We start from the raw sequence: 6,167 nt of genomic DNA, 5'->3' as shown, positions 1-6,167 counted from the left end.
TGCTGAACCACAAGAATCAGGCTGGCCAGGGAAGATGAACCCAGTGCCCAAATGAGGGCAGACAGAAGAAGTGGATTGGAAGTTGAATAAAGGGCATGTGTGTAGGGAGGGTGGCACGGGGAGAGTCTTGGTAGGGCTTTTGCCAAGTAGGAGCAAAGGTGGGAAGCGTGTGTGTGTGTGTGTGTGTGTGTGTGTGTGTGTGTGTGTGTGTGTATTCCTCCTCTTTTGGGGACAGGAATCTTGGAAATGAGGTTTGCAAAGAAGCTGCAGGCCCATAGGTCCTTTCCTATGGGCACTTTGCAGGTGGGAGAGACGTGATTGCAGAGGCTGCAGTAGCCCCGCCTGGGTGTGGCTGTGGGGAAGCTGGGAAGGGCTTAGGGTGGGGACAGCTAAAGGGACAGCTAATGTTGATAAGCCATAGGAGGGGGAGGAGGCTGCGGCCCCATGTTGTGACTCTAGCTGGTGGGACAAACAACAGTGGGTTTTGGAGCCTGGAGGTCAGGAGAGAAGTCTGAGCTGGAGATGAAGGTTCTAAAAGGTACTTTACATGTAACATTTTACTGCTTTTTCTCACTGCAAAAGTAATACGTGCTTATTAAAGAAAATATGGCAAATGTAGACAAGCAAAAAGAAGACAGTGATAATTTCCAATATCCTTGTCAGAGATAACAAGTGTTAACATTTTGGTGTATTTCCTGTTTCTGGTCCTTTTTTTCCCCCCCTGCATGTATTTAGTGGTTTGGTTTTATAAACTGGTCTTTAAAGTGTACTGTAAACATTTTCTGATGCTAAATTTAATCTATAAGTGCTTTTTGTTACAAAGCATTCAACACTATAGGTAAACTAGAATTTGTATACTCAATCCCCTAATGTTGGATATTCAAGTTATTTTTAAAATATCCCTATTATACTGTTGATTGTAATGAATATCTATGTGGCCAGTGAGACAGAGATTTGGAGGCTGTCAGCCCTATGCCTCTCCACCCCTTGGGTGTTTGGAACCCTGCCAGGGACAGGCTGTGGGGTCTTGGGCAAGTCCCTTTCTCTCTCTGGGGCCTGAATCTACCCATCTGTACAGTGGAGGAAATCAGACTTGGTGAAGTTCTTGGGTTTTCCCTGGCAATGTAAACACTGTTCTCTCTGAGTGTTTTCTTTGCTTTCATTCTCTTTAGTGTCTTTCTCTGGCCTCCATCTCCTTCCCTCCCTAGACTCCCTATTTCCCTTTTTCATTTCCTCACTTCTGCCTGCCCCTCCTCTGGTCTGCTTCTCCTTGGTTCTCTTACTGGGTCAGTCAGACTGCCAGTGAGCTGTGGCCTTGATGGCAAGGTGGAGCGCTCCAGCAGAGATCTGCCATGAACACCAGGGCTTGGGGCAGTTCTTGCTGCCCCAGAGGCTACAGTGATACTGGGCTTTCGTGGCACTGGCTGTCAGGTAACTGGGTGGGCAGGCAAGGCACTCCTGAAGTAAAAACTGAGGTTCTGGGAAGAGGCAGGGAAGGTTGAGGATTTCTTGACCTCATCCTGAAGGGGTGATCTTTCCTGAGAGAGTGTGGCACTATTCTGGGAAGAGCCATTGGATCAGAGTTTCTGGATCCAAGTTTATGGCCAGGATCTCTGGACAGTTTCCAGGGGTCTGGGGACCAATTCCTTGAAATGAATTGCAAACGGGTGTGGATGTGTGTTTCTACAGTCCAGTTCTTCTATCAAGATGCTCAATAGTCATGTGACTTCAGGAAAAGGATTAAGGAGCCTTGTCCTAGAGGTCTTTTTGTCCCTCTCCTTGTCTCCAGGCAGGATCCATTCTCCAGTCCCCAACCACACACACACACACACACACACACACACACACACACACAAAGTCCAGGCACTGTGGATTGACTCCAAATGGAGTCACATCCCTGGGATGGTGACCTCAGTGTTGCCTAGGGAGGTGCTGCCTACACATTGCTCTTGGGAATCACTGTCTTTCTAGCCACCATTCAGTGCCCCTTCCAAAGCTTTCTGCGATGAGCAGAACCTGCTCAGCCAGGAGGCCAGGAGGAGGGCATCTACATGAGAGGTAGCAAGGGCTGGAGCATCTGTTGCCTGGGGCCTCTGAAAATGCCTGAGGATGCGAGTGTGTGGAGCAATGCAGAGCTGGATTGGAGAGGATTAGATAATTGACCTCATAATTGACCTAATTAGTGAGTGGCTGTGTGGAGAGCCCTTGGGGACGCTGGGCCTGCAGGTGGCACAAAGGCCAGGCAGAAACACATAGAGGCTATGAGAGGCAAAGGCTGGGTGTTTGCCAGTAAGCAGGGAGGGAGAGCATTGCAGGGAGAGGGCTGGATTTGGGGCCACCAAGCAGAGAAGGGCAGAGATAACGGGGGTCGCTGAAAGGACAACCCTGAGAGCAGAGGCACAGAGGCTGGGGCGAGGGATGAGGGGAAGGACCAAGATCTAGGCACACCAAGGGGTGAGGCACTGGGGCTATGGGGACAAGTAAGGGGAGTGGGTAAGGCCTGGGGACACAGAGGGAGGGTCAGAGGAGGAACAAGGAAGACCTAGAGGGCAGACAGACAGAGGCTAGGGGGCCTGGAGAGGAAAAGGGAGTCATTGGGGAAACAAGAGCAGCAGCTGAGAGAAACTTGGGAGGGGAAGGGCAGGACCTGGGGGCTCTCTGGAGTTCTGTCGGCCAGCAATGGAAGCAAAGAACCTGACTTCAGTGCTCATACCTGGGCAATGTGTTTGTGCTCGCGCCCACACACATGTGCATTTGTGTGTATCATCACTCTAATCCCATTTGGGGCTTCAAGGAATCTAATGGCATCTCGGTGGGAGGAGAAGGGGTTGGGTAGTATTGGGAATGAAGACTGGAACTCCTGGAGCTCAAAGCAAGCTTTGGGAAGAACTTGACCCTTGGGGCTTCTCCCACAGGAGGCATTCTTTCAAGAAATGTTCATTGTGTGCTTACTAGACGCCAGAAAATGTTTTAGGAGCTGGGAGACATCAGTGATTAGCTCTGACAAAGATCTCATGGAGCTTACAATCTAGTGAGGGGAGACAGACAAATACTAAACATAATAAATCAGTAGATCGTGTAGTGTGTTCGAATGTGATAAGTGCTGTGGAGAGGAAAAGGACCAGATTACAGAGAATAGGGAGTGCCAGGATGGGGTAGGCGGTGATCTGCAATTTTAGATAGAGTGGTCCTGGCGGGCCTCATTGAGAGGGTGACAGGAGGCATATGAGCCAAAAACGAAGGAGAGGCAGTGAGCCTTGTTTATATCTGAGGGAAGAGTCCTCCGCGCAGAAGGAGCAGCAGGTGCAAAGGCCCTGAGGCAGGAGAAGGCCTGGTTGCTGGAGGACAAGCAGGGAGGCCTGTGTGGCTGGAGGGCAGTGAGCAAGAGGGTTAGGAGAAGAGGTCAGAGAAGTGATGGCGGGCGGGAAGGGCGTATCTTGTAGTGTTGTGGTAAGGGCCTTGGAAAGAATGGTGGCTTCTACTCTGAGTGAGGTGGGAGCCACTGCAGGGCTTGCAACATAGGAATGACAGGATCTTAGTTTTAATGGAGCCTCCCCCCACCCCAAACTGTTATATGGATACTAGGCTTTGGCAGGGTCAAGCTGGAGAGCAGTGAGGAGACTCTGTAGCAATCTTGGAGAGACATGAAGGGAGCTTAGCCAGGGTGGCAGTGGAGAGGCGGGTTTAAGGCCCCATCACTGCCAACCTCCCAGGCTTGCCTGGCCCCGGCTATGGTTAGTCAGGGCAGAGTGAAGGGCCCTGTCTAAGAAGGGAGTATGAATCCAGGTCTGGAAGTTCCTACCCATCAGGAATCTGGCATATTTGATGAAGATTTAGATCTAGTGATGCTCTGTTGGAAGCTACGAGTCCTTGGCGTTTGGTGGGCAAGTAATTTATAGAAGTGGCATCCCACAGTCCTGTCCCTGGGGTGCTGGGAGTGTGGCTGAGGAAACCAAACACACACACTCACACATCAGCAAAGGAAGAGCCTTCAGATACACATTCAGATACGAAAGTCCATCACCAAAGTCGTCATCATTGTACATGCACACAAGCTGAGATGCACACTCATGCCTACAGCAATGTGCACACATGGACACCGATGCATGGCTCACACCATCTTATACCTACACGTGCAGAGCCTTCACCATGGGCCACAGCCCACTCCCAGCCTCATCTTCCACCAGGCTTTGCCTCTCCATCCCCATCCCAACCGAGCCACCTTCCTCAAAAAGGCTGTGTGCTGCACACCAGTCATTGTGCTTTTGCACACATTTCCTCTGCCTAGAGTGACCCTCTTCTTTTCTCTGACCTCCTTCAACAACAGTTGCTGGGCCCCCTGCTGCAGCATGGAGCACATGAGACTGTCAGCACCCGTGCATTTCTCTCTCTCCTCTCCTGCACGGGGAGCCCCTGGGGCCTTGTCTGTCTTCTTTACCACTAGACCCCAAGATCAGTGCCTAGCACATACTAAGTGCTCAACCAATTGTTGAATGAATGCAGAACTTTAAGGAGTAGAGGGTCTGAGGTGGGTTGCAGGGGGAGACAGGCCAAAGGTAAGGTGGCCAGAGCAGTTCGGGCCCCCTTCTCTGAGGGGCAGCAGTGATAGCAACCGAGGGAAGTGTCTAGTGCCCCTGATGCAGCTCCACAAGCCCCAGGGGCTGGCCTCCCTCCCCCTCCAGGCTGTAATGAACTTCTTGGGGCTGGGGGTGCAGGGGTGTGGTGGAGAGGAGGGCACGGGGTGAAGGAGCAGATTAATCTGGGGATTAATTGAAGGACTTGGCAGCCTGGCAGCACGTGCTTGGGGCAGAGACTCTAGTGGCTTAAGCAGATTACAGGCCTCGGCACATGGTCATTCCCAGCAGTGCCCAGCTCCCCCTCGAGAACATCCCCATTTCAGGGCTCTCCAGGATGGAGCCCACACCCTCTGGTCAGGACCCACTCTGAAACCTGGCATCTTGAGCCTCCACTGTGGAGACCCCCTGCCTGTCCAGCTTAGCCAGGTCCAGGCCCACAAAGTGAGCTGGTTGGAAGGGCATGGATTTGCAGTTGAGACAGCACTTCTTAGCTGTGTAACCTCAGGTAAGTTATCTATAACCTCTCTGAGCCCGAGTGTTCAGGATCCTATCTATGCCCTGCCTTTCCCCCTCCATCCTAGCCCAAGTCTCTTCCCCAGCCTGCCTATTGAGCTTAGAAGTATTGCCGTGATGCTGAAAAGAATCCTGGGAGAGGACCTAAAGTGTCTGGGGCAGTAGCCAATACTGGTCAGAGGCCAACTGCCCACCTGATGGTTTTGTGAAAGGGGATAGTAACTCCTCCCTTGAGGCACTGATGTGAGGATTAGACAAAATGTAAGCGAAAGTGCTTTGCAAGTGTTCCTTATTGATGGGAGGGTCCATCATCCCTTTCCTCCCAGTGGTCCAGTCCAACTAAGGGCAGAAGTGAAGAATACAGAAGGGGCAAGAATTAATAACAATCATAATCAGCAGCCATTCCAACAACCAACCCGTGTGTGGCACTTTAAAACTGAGGCAGTGCTTTCTTGTCCATGATCTTATTTAATGCCTAGGATAGCCCTCGGAGGGCTATCTGGGGCCTTGGGGGATTGACAGCCTTCATATGAAAGACAAGAAAGCCAGCAAGTCCAAGAGAAGAGATGATTTGCCTCAGCCAGTGGCCAGAGCTGGATCCACAAAGGGAATCCTGTCCACACACATGCTGGTAGAATGGTCAGGTACCGATAAGCTGGGGGCCTCCAACCTGAGGCCCTGGACCCGACAGTCTGGGGGTGGGAGCCCTTGGCCTTGCCACCTCTCCTTCTGTGCCCAGCAGAGTGGGGCTGAGGCCCGGGGCTTCAGTTAAGGTGAGAAGCCTCTCTGACTTGGGGGAGCCCCATGGTTCTGAGGCCCGGGGAACCACAGATCCCAGGATTGGGGCTGGTCAGGGTGGGAGTGGCTGGAGAGGTTGCCTGTGTAGGCCTCCCTGCAAGAAAGCCTCTGGCTGTCCTGGGAGTCGCGAGGCCCACTAGGGCACAGATGGAGGTGCTGTTTGGGAGCAGGCTGGCTTCTAGCCTCCCTTCCTCTCCCTAATTTGTTAAGCTGTTCCAACTTGTCAGCAGCCACTTCAATGCCTCTGCCTCCTGCTTGCTTTTTTTGGGGGGGGGGGGG

This window comes from Lipotes vexillifer, unplaced genomic scaffold, assembly GCF_000442215.2.
Source record: "Lipotes vexillifer unplaced genomic scaffold, Lipotes_vexillifer_v1.1 scaffold926, whole genome shotgun sequence".
In the NCBI taxonomy this organism is placed as follows: domain Eukaryota; kingdom Metazoa; phylum Chordata; class Mammalia; order Artiodactyla; family Lipotidae; genus Lipotes; species Lipotes vexillifer.
Note: the sequence above shows the minus strand (reverse complement) of the source record.